This window comes from Culex quinquefasciatus, chromosome 3 (assembly GCF_015732765.1).
Source record: "Culex quinquefasciatus strain JHB chromosome 3, VPISU_Cqui_1.0_pri_paternal, whole genome shotgun sequence".
Taxonomy (NCBI): domain Eukaryota; kingdom Metazoa; phylum Arthropoda; class Insecta; order Diptera; family Culicidae; genus Culex; species Culex quinquefasciatus.
This window is the reverse complement of record NC_051863.1, coordinates 38,192,768-38,210,603: the sequence shown is the minus strand read 5'-3', so window position 1 is coordinate 38,210,603 and position 17,836 is coordinate 38,192,768. Positions and strand designations below refer to the sequence as shown.

At 34.2% G+C, this 17,836-nt stretch overlaps 1 protein-coding gene across 3 annotated transcripts in view; it reads right to left on the bottom strand.

Moving 5' to 3' along the window:
- Nucleotides 1–17,836, bottom strand: part of LOC6039401 — a 114,604-nt gene that overhangs the window by 52,079 nt on the left and 44,689 nt on the right. The window lies entirely within an intron of this gene.

Genomic DNA, 17,836 nt, shown 5'->3' with positions numbered 1-17,836 from the left:
CTTGAGTTTCACTGGTTTCAGTGTGTGAAGTCATTTTTTTGTTACAAATATGTACTCCTGGAGAGATCCAAAGTTTGTTTACATCCGTAAGAAAAAAGTGTTCCAAATTTGTGGATTTCAAGGGTCAAAGTTTTTCTTCAAAAACTTGATATAAAAGTAAAAATTTGCAGATGTTCGATACAGCATTAGAAACATTGCAAGAAAATCTTTCAAATGAAGGTAAAAGCGAATCATTAAGTTCAATTATCGATTTGCTATGATTTTTTGAATATTGGCCGATCTGTAAACTGTTCCGAATATGAGGGATGACTGTACGGAAAACTAATTTTATGTCGATTTTTTTTATTAACCACAACGATCACTCCGTGACGTTGCAACGGAGTGAGACATAGAGAAATTTCGACCTTTTTCGGTTTCTTACAAATTTATAAGTCATGCTTTAATTATTATAAACATTGATTTTACCAATATAACAACAAATAAATCATTAACATAATTGACCTATCAGCCAAAACGTGTCGTTTTTGTCGCTGGAGAATGTGTCATAAGGGGTTTGCATGTATTTTTCACGAGTTATCTAAATTTTATTTATTTATTTTTTTGAAATGGTATTATTTTAAAAGTTTTTTTTCGGAAAGTTCAGCAAATTTAGTATAAGAATGACTAATTGTACGTTTGTTGTTTTTCTAAAATGGCGTCATCCATAAAGTATGTCACGCTCTAGGGGGGGAGGGGGAGTCTGAGCAAGTGTGACATTGCATGTTATAAGTATAGGAAAAGCGTGACAAAGGGGGGAGGGGGGGGGGTAAATTTTCGCTGATTTTAACGTGACGTACTTTATGGATGAAGCAAATAAAGATACATGCTAGATACTGTCGTTTATCATTAAAATATATTTTTCAAAAAAAATCCTGTCATTCTAGCAATGCACGAGCCACACAAACGTCAAATTTGCTGAACTTACCGCAAAAAATACATTCAAAGGCACACGATTAGGTTTTAGGAGTTAAAAACTTTGAAAACTGATCAAAAATGGTCAAAATCATCATTTTCAACAAATCAAACATTTAAATTCGATATTTGACACTTGAGTAACGTGTAAAAGCAGCAGCATTTTAAAGCTATTTTGAAACTTTTTTTTGATAAAAAAAAAACGTTTTTTCCGGAACTTTGAGAGGAGAATTAGCCAGAGGCTTGATTAAAAAAATTGCAAATATTTTAGCTGTAGGAATTGTTGAGGACTAAAAAAATGGTAGCTGGAAGACAAAAAAAAGTGGCGATTTTTTTATTTGTTCACAAGCAATTCATTTCTCAAAAAAGCATTTTAAATTTGGGTAATTCTCTGCCAACTCACACAGCAGTTGCCCCGACCCCTCTTCGATTTGCGTGAAACTTTGTCCTTAGGGGTAACTTTTGTCCCTGATCACGAATCCGAGGTTTTTCCGAATTTTTTTTTCGTAAAATCGCAATGAGCAGTTCTCTACGGAATCGGTCTTTTTTCTTTAATTTTAAATTTTGTATTTTTTAATCCATACAAATTTGGCAGCTGTCCATACAAAAATGATATGTGAAAATTCAAAAATCTGTATCTTTTGAAGGAATTTTTTGATCGATTTGGTGTCTTCGGCAAAGTTGTAGGTATGGATATGCACTACACTGAAAAAAAATTATACACGGTAAAAAAAATTTGTTGATTTTTAATATAAGTTTTTGTCACTAAAACTTGATTTGCAAAAAAACACTATTTTTATTTTTTTTTTTTGTTTTTTGATATGTTTAAGAAGACATAAAATGCCAACTTTTCAGAAATTTCCAGAATGGGCAAAAAATCTTTGACCGAGTAATGATTTTTTGAATCAAAACTGATTTTTAAAAAAATCGAAATATTGGTCGCAAAAATTTTTCAACTTCATTTTTCGATGTAAAATCGAATATGCAATCAAAAAGTACTTTAGTAAATTTTTGATAAAGTGCACCGTTTTCAAGTTATTCATTTTTAGGTAACTTTTTTGAAAATAGTCACAGTTTTTCATTTTTTTAAAATAGTGCCCATGTTTGCTCACCTTCGAAAAAAATATTTTTAAAAAGCTGAGAAAATTCTCTACAGTTTGCTTTTTCGGACTTTGTTGATACGACCCTTAGTTGCTGAGATATTGCCATGCAAAGGTTAAAAAACAGGAAAATTGATGTTTTCTAAGTCTCACCAAAACAACCCACCATTTTCTAATTTCGATATCTCAGCAACTATAGGTCCGATTTACAATGTTAAAACATGAAACATTCGTGAAATTTTTCGATCTTTTCGAAAAAAATATTTTCAAAAATTTCAAATCAAGACTAACATTTCAAACGGGTTAAACATTCAATATTACGCCCTTTTGATCGACTGAAAAACGTGGTGAAAACGGGTTAAACATTCAATATTACGCCCTTTTGAAATGTTAGTCTTGATTTTAAATTTTTGAAAATATATTTTTTTCGAAAAGATCGGAAAATTTCACGAATGTTTCATGTTTTAACATTGTAAATCGGACCTATAGTTACTGAGATATCGACATTAGAAAATGGTGGGTTGTTTTGGTGAGACTTAGAAAACATCAATTTTCCTGTTTTTTAACCTTTGCATGGCAATATCTCAGCAACTAAGGGTCGTATCAACAAAGTCCGAAAAAGCAAAATATAGAGAATTTTCTCAGCCTTTCAAAAATATTTTTTTCAAAGGTGGGCAAACATGTGCACTAATTTAAAAAAATGAAAAACTGTGACTATTTTCAAAAAAGTTACCTATAAATGGTTATAACTTGAAAACGGTGCACTTTATTAAAAATTCACTAAAGTACTTTTTGATTGCAAATTTAATTTTACATCGAAAAATAAAGTTGAAAAATTTTTGCGACCAATATTTCGATTATTTGAAAAATCAGTATTGATTCAAAAAATCATAACTCGGTCAAAGATTTTTTGCCCATTCTGGAAATTTCTAAAAAGTTGGCATTTTATGTCCTCTAAAACATATCAAAAAATAAAAAAAAATAAAAATAGTGTTTTTTTGCAAATCAAGTTTTAGTGACAAAAAGTTAAATTAAAAATCACCAAATTTTTTTTTTCCGTGTATCATTTTTTTCAGTGTAGTCCATACCCATACCTATAACTTTGCCGAAGACACCAAATCGATCAAAAAATTCTTTCAAAAGATACAGATTTTTGAATTTTCACATATCATTTTTGTAAGGACAGCTGCCAAATTTGTATGGAAAATTATATGGACAAACTAATGATGCAAAATGGCTTCTTTGGGCATACCGAAGGCACCAAAAAAGTTTCAGCCGGATTAAAAAATACAAAAAAAATCGAATGACCGAAATCTCAGAGAATTGCTCAATAACTCGTGATGTTTATAAGCAAACCCCTTATGTCTATATATTAAAATTTTTGTGATTGTCTGCTCTACAACTTTGTATTGTTACACTCTAAAAAATAACCCTGCAAAGTTAGAAAAAAACACGAAATTTTAAAATGAAAATTTTTGTTCTAAATGAAAAAATGACCCTTCTGGGTCAATGTAGATTCGAAAAGCACATTAAATTTCCCATAAAATGACATGTTCCAAAAAAATTTTACAGTCTAATAACGGAAAATGGGAGAATTTTTAAAACTTTTTTAGTGTATTTTTCGATGAAAAATACGTTTTTTCGGAATTCTGAGTACGCTATCAAATCGGGCGTTTAATTTTACATAAAAGTCCCTTTGACACCAAATTTCCATCTCATCACCGTTTCAGGCTGCAAATTATTGAAAAACATCTCTTTTTTCACATGTTTAAAAATGGAAGGGGTCGTACAGTCCCTCCGTCACGAGGTATCAAAAAACAGACCTTGGATTCGTGATCAGGGACAAAGGCACGCAAATTGAAGAGGGGTCGGGGCAACTTTTCCCGATTTCGTGTGAGTTGGTAGAGAATTGCCCTTTTATAATTTGTTTAGTGGTAAAAAAACCCGCAACTTTAGATGCAAAGAATAGCACGGCAAATTTTGCCGCTGAATTAAGATTTTTTGAAAAAAAAAATGAAATCCCAATTATTTTTTTCATTAGACTGCTTTTGTTTTAAATGTAACATCAAATCAGCAATCAAAAAGATCTTGAAAGAAATGTTTATTTAGTGCACCGTTTTCGAGATCTTCAGACTCGGGTATCAATGGGTTACGCTCAACCAATTGCGCTCAAAATTTGCACAGATGTTTAAAATAATATAAAAACCCGGTTTCCGCTTGTGGAGCAGGGGGTCATTTTTTTCTGGGCACCCTAGTGACATCCCTTGAAAATATTTTTTTCGAAATATCAGAAAATTACCTAAAATTTCATCTAAGAAACATTGGATTGGAACTTTGATTTCTGAGAAACAAGCAGGATAATTTCAATATTAAAAAATGAAACATTTGTGAATTCTGATCCCCTTAATTAAAACATTGACAAATTTTGGAATCTAGACTTACATTTCTAAAGGGCGTTATGTTGAATATTTGAAAAATGGTGCAATTTACCAAAAAAATCTGTTAGTACTTGTACGAAAAATATTGGGATGGATTTATATTTTTCGAAAAACACACATTTCTTTCAAAAAATCAAAACTCGGCAGCAAAATTTACAGGTTTTTTCCCTCAAACATATACAAAATAATAAAAAAGATTTTGAGAAATTACTTTTTTAGAAAATAAAAAAAACGGAATCGACGTAACACCTTATTGTAACCCTCTTAAACCTTCAGTTTCGTCAACGGATCCACAGGTGTGTATCGTTCTTTTAGTGACAAGAATCCGCCTCCCGGGTCTCCTAAGTGTGAAGGTATGGCACGGGGAGAGGGCACCGAATACCTATATTTACACTTAGAATTTTTTGCGTCCGCCTCGAAAATAAAGATAATTAAAAAATTGGCAAAACAAATTATTTCGTGATTCTTTTTTTTTCTAAAAAGTAATGATCAATACCTACAACATTGCCTAAGACACCATATCGATCAGAAAATTCATTTAAAAGATAAAAATTTTGGAATTTTTGTATGGACAGCTGCCAAAATTGTATGGAAACTTGTACGGGTGAACCATATATAAATACATATATATAAATAAAAAAAATAGAAATAAAATCCATATCCGGGATTCTGCAAAAATTGTTCCCATGGCCAATTTTGAGCATGTTAGACATTTTTATGATGCATGCCAACATCATAGATCAAGCTGGAGTATGCAGATCAAGTTTGGACAATTTGTCCAAAAATCTGATCATCAAAATTATTTTGCATAAACACTAACCATCGCACGTCATCGACTTCCACGCACAAGATTACCGTGACAGCAGTGGCGGAAGAGATGCCAACGATTTGATACAGTTCCTCCTGGTACAGATTCCACAGACACACATTGCGCGCGGCGTTGTGTAAGTCTCGCGGAATTTGCGAAATGCCTGCCCGGTTTTGATCTCCGCCAATATGGTGCAGCAGATCTCGCGGGACAAGCCCGCAGGTTTGCATGCACATGCCGTCATAATAAGATAATGGTGCAGCCATAATAAATTGATTATCAAAATTTTTTGTTTACCTACTCCTCGCGTGGTTCCTCCTGCTTTCGTCATCCATCATCGCAGCAATTGCATAACGAGTGGTGGGTAATGTATTCGAGTGAGCTACTTGTTTCGGAAGAAACACTCTTCGTGGAGTGCCCGAACAGCTCAAGTCAAAAGCCAATCATCCACGGACAAGTACCGAGCCACGTGAGTTCAGAGAGATCATCTGATCGAAAGGGTCGAAAATTAATCTCGCCAAATTGTGCTACTCCAGTTTCAGCGCAGCTGGTAGCCAACTTCGCATCGCACACACTGACCCAGTTAGGACTTTAACGCAAAGAAAAACGAGCGAACGTGCATCATTAAACGATAGCTTTTGAGGTTCGTCGTCTGTTTTTGCTAGTACGCGCGTTGCAGTCACCCGGTGTGATTGACGTGGTCACGGTCACTGTGGTGACTGGATGGCGCGATGTATTTGATAGCCGACCCAAGTAGCACTCATAACTTGTCGACTGTTGAATAATAGTTAGACAGCTGTTTTGGATCAACATACGAGAAAAAATGTTAACGTTAGTTACATATCAGTTTGTTTCACTACTTGTATAACTGACTTATGTAACTCATGAGATGTGTGCTATACAAGTGTTAAAACACAGTCAACTTCACTCTTTTCTAACTTTTACACACAACATAGGCAATATGCACTCGCTCCTAACTCCATCGAATTTGCTGATTTTCACTATTAAAACAATTTATTTTGGAACACTTTTGATAGAAACTTACTTGCTCACTTCCTATTGAGCTATTTATCACTTTATTTCACTTGAAAACACTTTTTATGAGCTGTAATTGAACGTCAAAGTGCTGATATGCCAAGATACTGTTTCATCTGCAATGTTTTACTCGAAAACAGTTTGTTGAATAAAAACAATATGGCACTGTTTGTTTCACTGCTTATCTAACATTGTCATGTGACGGCATCTTCTAAAAAATGGGCGTGACCAACCATTCTATAAATAACCTTAGGTTTTTTCGCTTTGTTACACAAATGTTATCGGAGAATAGATTATATAACTGATGCTCAACATACATATTCAACATGACATTGCGTGTTGTTAGGTGGTGTAAATTTGTACATGAGGAATTTAGAGTTTCAAAAATGTTTATGTATTGAAGATTGCAATAGATTTAATTGTTGACCGATTCATTTGTGAACATATCGCTGGTAAAAGCTACAAAAATTATCAGCTTATGGAGTTCATGATAGAGAAAACAACAAATTGAAATGACACCGATTTTCAATGTTGCTCCGTGGTACGGTAATCGAAATGACAGTTGAAACGGTTTGTTATAACAAAGTTATATATTGGAGTTATAAAAACTGATTTGAAACAAACTTATATAACTTCAATTCCAATGACAGCCTTCGTTGGAATTAAGTTCTTTAGCTAACAAAACAGACAGCAGCCTTCTTATTGACGCTTGGGCCAGCTTGTTTACTATGAAGCCCCGTGGAGAGATGTGGAAGCGCGCCTGGACCTGCCGTGGAGATAACAACAAATCGTCGAAGTCATCGGATCGAATCTTGGGACAGAGGAAGTTCATCAAAAAAGGAAAATCTAAAAGTTCTCCATGCAGGGATTTTCACACTAATCACATGCGCTCCATGATTGTTTTTCTTTTTTTTTAATTCAATTTCGAATTATTTTAAATGAATCTTGCAGAAACAAGCGTACTTTTTTAATTAGCTTCGTCGTTGACTACAATTCTAATAAGAAACGTTTGTTGACATGTAAGTTAGTCGCCGGTTAGATAGCTGTTTTCAATCTAACTTTCCTTTCCAGTGTGCGCTTTGATTTGACAGCACAGCCGTAAACCACGCCCCTTTTTTTCGTTGAATCTCTTGTTAGATGGAAAAGTGTTGTCAAATACAATTGTACAACTTACTCTGATAACTTGGATCTTTTTCTGGCAAGTTATACAACAGAAAAAAGTGCGCTTTTTCCAGTTCACAGGAGTTGTAGAACAAGTTGTGACAACAAGGCGGATTGGTTATACAACCAGTTAGGAAATACGTTTATCTGACAAAGTGCGCTGCTTGGGGAGGATCGCAACAATCAAAAATGCAAAGTACAGGTCACGTGAATGTGCTATAGGAGGGCAATCAAGGGATTGTCGCGTAACTGATGGAAGCAATTTCAAATTAAAATTAGGTGTTTATTCAGGTTGAAAAGTATACTTTTTCCCACCGAAAATGATAGGTGAAATACACGCTTATGAAAGTTTCATTTAAACAAACTAGTATCGTACCTCATATAGCCCATGCGTGCTCTGTACATATAATAACTCGGCTTATCTCGCTTCTACACTAATCTAGTAATTCGACTGAAGGAAATGAAATCGAGCCTCAATTTATGCCAGCGAGGCACGCCAGAGCCCAGACCAACCTCGTATTAAGAAATTGATTTACCACAGACGCATTGTTTGTAAAACAACTTCCAACATATCAAATTTCAACCCTCGGCACACAGTTCACACGTAGATCTTGGTGTGTGCGCGCCTCTGGTACTAGTGTGCAATTAATCACCTGGCCAAAACATTTGCAATGGCGCCCACCCGGGAGGGTGTGGCCTCGATTTCAGACGTTCAATTTCCACAATTTCGATCTGCACCAAATTTTGCGCCCAATGAAGATGTGAAAAACTCGAAAACTCTAGTAGGGGAGCCCATTTTGGGCAATCTGGGCAGTTGGACTAAACCGCGATCGTAGCAGGTTTGGCGATCCTCAGGTGAAATGCTAAACTATACTCTCGGTTTTACTAGGATTGGGTAAGAAGTAGAAACTGTAGAATCAAAGAAATTGAACCTCCAAATTCACAAACATTTTTTTCGACAAACACTTTCAAACCATCGCGGTTTAACGAGGGGGTGGGCCATAGATCTCAACACCTTAAACATGGGAGTGCCTTCGGTACAAATACGTCCACAAGATTAATTTCGCAATATCAGTGGACTACTAGAAATAGTATATTACTAGGAGATAAGTTCAGTTTTTTTTTTGTCAAAAAAGCTTGTTGAAGGACATAAAAACTTTACTTAAGTAAATTGACATGAGCAATGTTCCTTCCAATCTACATTAAAAGGTAAGATAATATTTAAACAAACTACTTCAAAATAGGAGTGCTTCCCCTACCCAACAAACCAGCCCCCTAAACCAAGTTAAATCAGTTGACCAAAGCGAACACGCGCGAAAGCGAAAGTCCAAACACGTACTCGGCGCGACCTGAACTTGACAAAAGTTTACTATCGATTTGCGGAATCAACCTTAGGAGCGGCCCCCCGATGATGGCCTCGGGAAGGATTTAAGCTGGGTACCGCGCGGGTACTCCTACACGATCATGAGTCAACCTGGGCGTTCGAAGGCCTTCCCCTGTTTGTATGCCAACCACGCGAAGGTTTATGCTGGAATGTTGGCGACGACACACCGCCGGGTGACATTAAGTCAGCGATTACCGAACATCGATCGGCCGAGTCCGAGTTCACCAGCAGGGTTGTAGTTGATTCATGGAGCTTTGTTAGTAGTTTGAACGAGGAAATTATAAAATAACTCAGATTGATTTACTTTTAATTAATCTTCGTTACAGCATTAGAATTCTGTAGGACACTGAATATTGCAACTATTTTAACAAGCAGGGTGATAGCTCAATCAGAAAAAGTCAATATTTACTCATACTTCTGATTTCTAGAATATTTATTTATGCAAAATTGATTGAAATTTGTCAACTGTGACAAAGATTCTGTAATAAATCAATTAAAAAACAAAAAAAAAGCTGTCACCCTCAACTACCACACTCGCAAAAAATATCCATTGATGGCACAAACGGCGCTCAATCAAAATTCCAGCGACGTTCATCTGCTTCTAACTGACAGCGATCGGTGCAGCTGGTTAGGCGCACATCACCATGAAAGGTCGATCGAGCTTTATTCTAAGCCAAACGAGTCATCGCGAGTGTGTTATGCTTCAACGGTGACGGATCGGAACCTTTCGCATAATGCGCGCGATGATGGCCACGTCAAGTTAGTGCCGGGTATGTACCCCACAACCGATCGATGTCGTTAAATAATACTGTCCAACAAATTGAGATCGGATCATCTGGTCCAGTTGTGTTCGATGGCGGTAAATACTGTGTTTTTTTTGCATTTCCTTGAACCATAAAGAAAAAAGTTATGCTAGACGACCATTTCAATCAACGGCTTCGATTACGGAACCAAACTCGGATAAGATCGCTGAAAATAGTTTCAATTTGCGTCCAACCAGCTAATCTTCTGTTGCTACTTCGGAGGCTGTGACAACCGCCAAGAGTTTGGAAACTCATAACTTCAGCAGCAGTAGCTATTTATGATCCGGAAGATGTAGGATTAGTTTTTATTTGATTTGGATCCATAGCTGGTATTTTTGACTTGTTTCCATCAGAAATCGTCAAGTTTCCCGTTCGGTTTGGTTTTGAATTCGAAATCCGAGCACACAGCGTAGGGTTTTAAGTTAGCTTTGGCTGGAATTTGTCATCTGTGTCCCCTCAGATGACTAGATTTTTTCAGCACGAGTCATACATTTATCCAACGTGGTTCACTAAGATGGATAAATATAACAAGTTCCATACAACATTTTATGCAATTCCGGAAAATTCATTAGGGAACAAAACCAAAAAGTAAACATTTGGGATTATTCCTCTATTCCATTCATTAGTACACTCCCTACTCAATCAGATTGGTAGCAAACAATTCCTATTGATAAAATCAAAAACATAGAAGGGAACATTACAATGTTTACTCCAAACCAAAAAAAAAAGTTCAAATGTTTTCGTTAGTTTTGCATAATTGATGAACTTTTTGTGTTATAAATTTATTTTTTTAATACATTCTTAATGATAATTCACTTCAAAACAAAGTTTGGTTTACTTATCACCAAGGATTCCTCCGGAAAAAAAACTTCATCGAAATACAATATTTAATACGGTCCTGCGGCAACTGTTCAGTACACTTTTGAAGAATCTTATCTTATTTATGAACCTTATCTACACTATTCAATCACAAAACTTCTCCAATTATCAAAATTTCCACTGAATTCCTGAAAAAAAACATTATTCAAAACAACAATCCGGTGACAGCGCTTTAGTGCCCACTCGTTTCTCTTCGGAATTGCATTTAAAAAGGGCCGATTATAATCAACAGTTGGAAAGTTAAAAGGGCATAATATCGATCGATTTTTTTTTTGAATTGTCAGTTTTATTGCGACAGTCAACATAAATTAAGAAGCATTCAAGCACTTTTGCAAACGATTCTCTCGAATCGTGGTTTTAAGTTTTGTGCTCTAATGAAATGTTTGGCTTCAATTATAAGTCAAATGTAACCGTTCAAAACAAAAAAAAATGTTGAAAAGTATTACTTTCCTAAACAAGTGTTGAAAAGTTCAACTTTTCAGCATCCATTTTAGTGCTCAAAAGTAGAAATTTTCAGCATTTTTTATGCAAAGTGTTATTGATCCTTGCACTGTAACTCGGATTTGGCCCGCACTTTTCTTTCGCACTTTTGACAACAAGATTTCCAAAAACTAGGCAACCAGCAGTTGTTTATTTACATTTCATGTCGCAGTTTTCACCAAACTGGACATTCGCACTTTAAAATTGCGATTGACAGGTGAGCAACATCGGCTCGCTTTGATCATTTTTTGAGGAAATTAAAATTTCCCAAGCCAGTTTGACAAGTCGCAATAGTGCGATCGATAGCAATAATTTAGTGCGAAGTCCAAGTTAGTGAGAATTGCGCAATACTATTCGAATCTTTTATATTTGGAACAGAAAAGTAAGCTTTGTGAATGTGAATAAAAAACTACTGGTTGCCTAGTTTTTCAAATTCTTGTTGTCAAAAGTGCGAGAGAAAAGTGCGGGATAAATCCAAGTTACAGTGCAAGGATCAATATCTGCATCACCAAAATAGTGATGAATTTTTAAGTGACGATAACTTAGCAAATATGCGTCCGATTTTCAATGGCAACAAATAAATATTTATTCTAAAGCTACGCTTAAAATTCTACGCTATTTTGGTGATGTAGAGGAAACCTGATTTTTCTTGTGTAATTTTCATTCGGAGGCTTCATCTCAGCAACTATTGGTACAATCTTGAACATCTTTGAAACAAATTTATAGTTAGTTTTCTCATCTCCTCGAAAAAATATATAACGTCATGATTCGAAATCCCGACACTTAGTAGCATATAATTTTCGTTAAAGCTGACAAAAAATCATGTAATAAGTTGGAAATGAAGAAATATCATGTATGTAGTATTAACAGTCAGCTTTAAGAGAATGCATGCGAAATATGTCTTTTCTGACAATTTTTCATCAGAATTTGAAAATTAAAATGACACTCGTTTTTGCTAATGAATCGCACAAATTTGGACTGAAATGTTAGTGAATGGCATTCTTTAGGTCTCGAATAAGCTGTTAACATCAAAACAATCGATATTTTATATAAAAATTTGCTAGAATTTAAGGAAATCAAAACCATGAATTTATGCTTTGCCTTGCCGGTGCTTCGGACGCCTATGAAATATTTCACGTGAAATGTTTCGAATGTTTGGTAATCTTATAATTTTATTTAATTTAAATGTTTTGACATTAACTACAGCGTTCAAACAAACTTTAAATGAAAGTTGATGTTAGAATTCATCAAAAGACACAGTTTTGACATTCATAATCCAAATAATTGATAAAACAAGATGAGGTGTCCGGGTTTCAAAGCGTCTGGGAATTCGAATCATGACGTTATTTATAGAGTTTGATAAGCTTGAACTTGACTTTTAAGGTAAAAAAAAGTCACGTTATCAACAAAAAAAAAACATTTTTAGTGGATATAACTAAAAAGCTGTAAGAAATTTTCTGATCCTTTTGAAATTTTCTTTAGGGCTGATGCATATATTTTTTTTTAAATTTGTCCCTCGACTCTGCCAAGGTCGTTTCTTTTAATAACATTTGTACCAGCCTTATCAAAAAAAAAATTAGAAAACGAAAACAGTGCTCGGTATCATAAGTACTCTTTGATTGGATTTTTTTCAAAACAAAAATAAAAGTCAATGTAATTTTTTTTTTTGTTTTAGAAAAAAAATGATTTAATTTTAATTAAGTTGTGCCAAAGCTAAAGACATGAATTTTTTTTAGAGTTTAACTACAAACTACTACTAAGTGTAACCTTACAATTTTTGTCCAAGACACAATATCGATCAGAAAATCTGTTCTTATGATACAGATTTTTTTTAAATATTTAAATAGCCTTTGTTTATGGAGCTGTCAAGATTGCATGAAACTATAATTGACGAACTAAAATGACTTCTTTGGACATAGAAAAGGTAAACACAAAGTATCATCCAATTAAAGTAACCCGAACAGACGGTAATAACTAAATTCATGCCATTTCAATAATAAATACTGTTAAAATAACAGAAAGTTTTATGGAATATATAAGAGTTGAATAACAGTTTATGTTATCATAACAAAATTTGTTATTAGTCTGATATTGATTGAAAGCCAAAATAACTTGGGAATCACATTTTTTTGTCATGGAACAATTCCTCCAACTATTATTGGGATGATTGGATTAGTTGTTTAAATAACAAAAAAATAATAACAAAGATTTGTTCGAAGAATAACTTAAATAGTTATTAGAATGTTATTACAATAACAATCTAATAACAATAAAAGTCATTACGGCGAATAACAAATCTTGTTATTAATAACAGAAAATATTATCGGCTTTTAGTATTTTCAAATATCAAAAAAATGTTATTCCCACGTTATTTCCGTCTGCTCTGGAATACACACAGAAAAAAAATCATGGTAATATTACATCTGGGAAGGGGTACATCTTTTATGTCAGAAAAAATGTGTAATTTTACCTCTGGAAATGTGTAATTTTACCACTTTTCTGGTGAAATGTCAATTTTTGAGTCTAAATTGAGGTAAAATTACATCCTTAAAGAGGTAATATTCAACCTTCCAAAATTAAAGCTTCCAAATTTACATTATTTTTTTCTGTGCAATAAATAGTTAAACAAAAAGTGTTTATTGCACTTTTTCAATTCTGAGAAAATACAAATTTTGAACTTGAACGTTTCAAAAGTTCATTATTTTTGCCAATTTTTGATTCATTTGACATTGATGTTTTCAAACATTCAATTCCAAGGTATTTTTGTACCGTGCTGTTTTAAGCGTTATATTTCCATGAAAACGACTTGTTGTGATAGATGGTTGTGTTACGTTAAATTTTTCTAAATATTTATATAATATTTTTCTAAACATTCTATGTAAGACCTGGTTTGATAAGTATGCCTGACGGTAGATCTACGAAGCATGGACTCATTTTTAGAGCAAGATTAGAAAGGTAAAACTCAAAACCATGAAATCGCCCAAAATTCCCTGAAACCAATTCATCATCAGAACGGATCATCCCTCTCGACCAGCTCGACCAGTGTTCCGCGAATTTCGTCAGCGTCCAGAGAACCCTACGGGCAGAAACCCCCCGCTGATTAGTCATCGAGTGGGGGAACCAACACGATAGCGTTTTTATGTAATTCCTGGCGGAAGAATCCTGCTTCCCATTAATTTCGCTTTAAGCTGCTCTTTTTTTATTGTTTTGTTTGCCGAGTCCACTCAGGGGTTTTCAAGAAGGAGAGACCTTGAAAAAATACGACCGAAAATTCCCCAAATCTCACACAGCAAGAGGGTTGGGTTGGGTCTAGCACGTTGCACAACCACCGCGGACCACATTCCGACCTTCAACGTTTCGTTAGATCAGAAAGCTATCGGGTTACACACCTGGCCGGCAAGTGGCACGAGGGAGTCGATACTCCCCCGTTGAGGGCGAGATCACAATGGAATGCTTAACCATGATTTATTTGGGCATTTCAGCATCAAATTCAAAATTTAACATGACTGTTTAAAGTGGTTGATTCCAGTCGATTTGAAATCGTTCAGCAATTCACGTATCACCCTAAAACCACATCACTCCATAGTCGCTAGAAGCATAATGTGATGCTGGGGTGCGGAGTCGTTCAGCAACATGACGAAATGCTTGAAAACATACTCATAAAAATGGCAATGGTTGGCGATTGGGTTCGTTCGTGCCAGCATGAATCGGCAGCACTCTCCTGGAAACTGGAAATTAAAACCAACTTTTTACGAGCGCGCTCGTAAAGTTTGCGTTTTTCCAATGATTTGAGCAAAAAAAATCGTGGACGTAATGTTTGCTTAGTTTTTTTAATCACTTTTGTCGAGTTGGCAGCACTTCCAGTTTCGAGCCTATTGGAGCAGGTTCTTCCTCGTGGCAGCCACACTCTAATCAGCAAAGCTATTGATACGGATTATTGGCTGTTGTCGGCAAGAGTCTTTTGAGAAAAATGCTTGGCTTTGTGGTGATCGAAATCGACGAATAAAAAAATGGTTTTTACGCCAACGAGCAATTCTCTACGAAATCAGTACTTTTTTTAATTTTAATTGTTGTATTTTTTAATCCGAATGAATTTTTTTTTGTGCCTTCGGTATGCCCAAAGAAGCCATTTTGCATCATTAGTTCGTCCATATAATTCTCCATACAAATTTGGCAGCTCTCCATACAAAAACGATGTATGAAAATTCAAAAATCTGTATCTTTTGAAGGAACTTTTTGATCGATTTGGTGTCTTCGGCAAAGTTGTAGGTATGTATATGGACTGCACTGAAAAAAAAATAAACAGGGGTAATTTTTTTTTTTGTGATTTTTAATTTAACTTTTTGTCACTAAAACTTGATTTTATTTTTTTTTTTATTTTTTGATATGTTTTAGAGGACATAAAATGCCAACTTTTCAGAAATTTACAGAACAGGCAAAAAATCTTTAACCGAGTTATGAATTGTTTAATCAATACTAATTGTTGAAAAAATCGAAATATCGTTCGCAAAAATTTTTCAACTTCATTTTTCTATGTAAAATCAAATTTGCAATCAAGAAGTACTCTAGTGAAATTTGGATAAAGTGCACCGTTTTCAAGTTAAAGCCATTTTTAAGAAACTTTTTGAAAACAGTCGCAGTTTTTCATTAATTCAAATTTGTTCACATGTTTGCCCATTTTTGAAAAGTTGAGAAATCTCTCTATATTTTGCGATGTTGAACTATTTTGATACGACCCTTATTTGCTGAGATATTACCATGCATTATATATATATATATTATTATACATTGCAATGTTTTAAAAACATGTAAATTGATGTTTTCCAAATATCACCCCAACGACCCACCATTTTCTAACGTCTATATCTCAGCAACTAATGGTCCGATTTTAACATTGTAAAATATGAAACATTCGTGAAATTATCCGATCTTTTCGAAAACAATATTTTCATTGTTTAAATCAAGACTAACATTTCAGAAGGGCTAAATATTCAATATTACGCCCTTTTTAAATATTAGTATTGGTTTAAAAATTTTGAAATTATTTTTTTCGGAGAGATCGGAAAATTTCACGAATGTTTCATATTTAAACATTGTAAATCGGAACATTAGTTGCTGAGATATCGACATTAGAAAATGGTAAGTTGTTTGGGTGAGACTTAGAAAACATCAATTTTCCTGTTTTTAAACAATGTGGCAATATCTCAGCAACTAATGGTCGTATTAACAAAGTTCAAAATCGTAAAATATAGAGAATTTTCTCAGCTTTTCAAAAATATTTTTTTCAAAGGTGATCACTTGTTTAAAAAAAATAAAAACTGTGACTATTTTCAAAAAAGTAACTTAAAAATGGCTTTAACTTGAAAACAGTACACTTTATTAAAATTTCACTTGAGTACTTTTTGATTGAAAATTTGATTTTACATTGAAAAATTTTTGCGGCCTATGTTTCGATTTTTGAAAAAATCAGTATTAATTAAAAAAATCATAACTCGGTCAATGATTTTTTGCACAACCTGAAAATTTCTGAAAAGTCGGCCAGTTATGTCCTCTAAAACATATATAACAAAAATGAAAAATCGTGTTTTTGCAAATCAAGTTTAAGTGACAAAAAGTTAAATTAAAAATCACCAAATGTTTTTTTATCGTGTATCTTTTTTTTCAGTGTAGTCCATATCCATACCTACAACTTTGCCAAAGACACCAAATCGATCAAAAAATTCCTTCAAAAGATACAGATTTTTTAATTTTCATGCATCGTTTTTGTATGGACAGCTGCCAAATTTGTATGGAGAATTATATGGACAAACTAATGATGCAAAATGGCTTCTTTTGGCATACCGAAGGCACAAAAAAAGTTTCAGTCGAATTAAAAAATACAAAAAAATTGAATGGCCGAAATCTGAGTGAACTGCTCCAACGAGGAAAAATACTGAAGCTGGTCAAGTTCGCATATAATTCAATGAGCAAATCAAGAGCAAATTTCTAAAATAAATATTTGAATTTCTTTTAAAATCCAGCAATTAAAAGTGCATTATTTGACCCGGCTAAAGGTCTTTAGTCCCATGAATTTTTTTTTGTGAAATACACAAGCGACGATATGCAAAAAATTTTAAAGGTCCTTTAAACCAAATTGTCAGTTTCTGCTTTTTGGATGTTTTTGAAACCGCCTTGAGTCAGGGGTATTAAAAAACACCCAAAAAGCAAAAACTGAAAATTTGGTTTATTGGACCTTTTCAAAGAAAACTCCAGATTTTGTCTACGAATGTGTTTTAAATACCTTTTCCTGATAAGTCACAACATGTGACCAGCTGGCAACACTGTATTGACTATTGAGACATCGAAATTCATATAATAATGTTTTTCATATATAATTTTGCAAAGTTGGCTGGTGCCAAGTGTCTTTCTGTACATCGTGGGAAAGAGATTTGATTTTTTTTTAATTATCAAAATCAAGACCTGGCAACACTGAAATTTCGAACAATTATGAATTTTATGAAACTTGTCAATGATTACATTTTCTATTTCATATTTTTTTTTTTTTTTTTTGCATTGTCATTAGGTCTACACTCAAAGATCACGTCTCCAATTTGGCTGGAGTCTTATATAACCCACATTAACCAAACTTAAAATAATTCTGAGAACAACCTTTTTCAATCCTTGAAGCCCTTTCTGGAACCTGAAAGTAAAAGCTCCTCTAAATTCCCTGCATCCGATTCTTTAACCTTGCACAACCGCCAAGAATTTACACAAAATTCTCCACCCATCAAAATCCAGAATACAATTATGGACCCCTC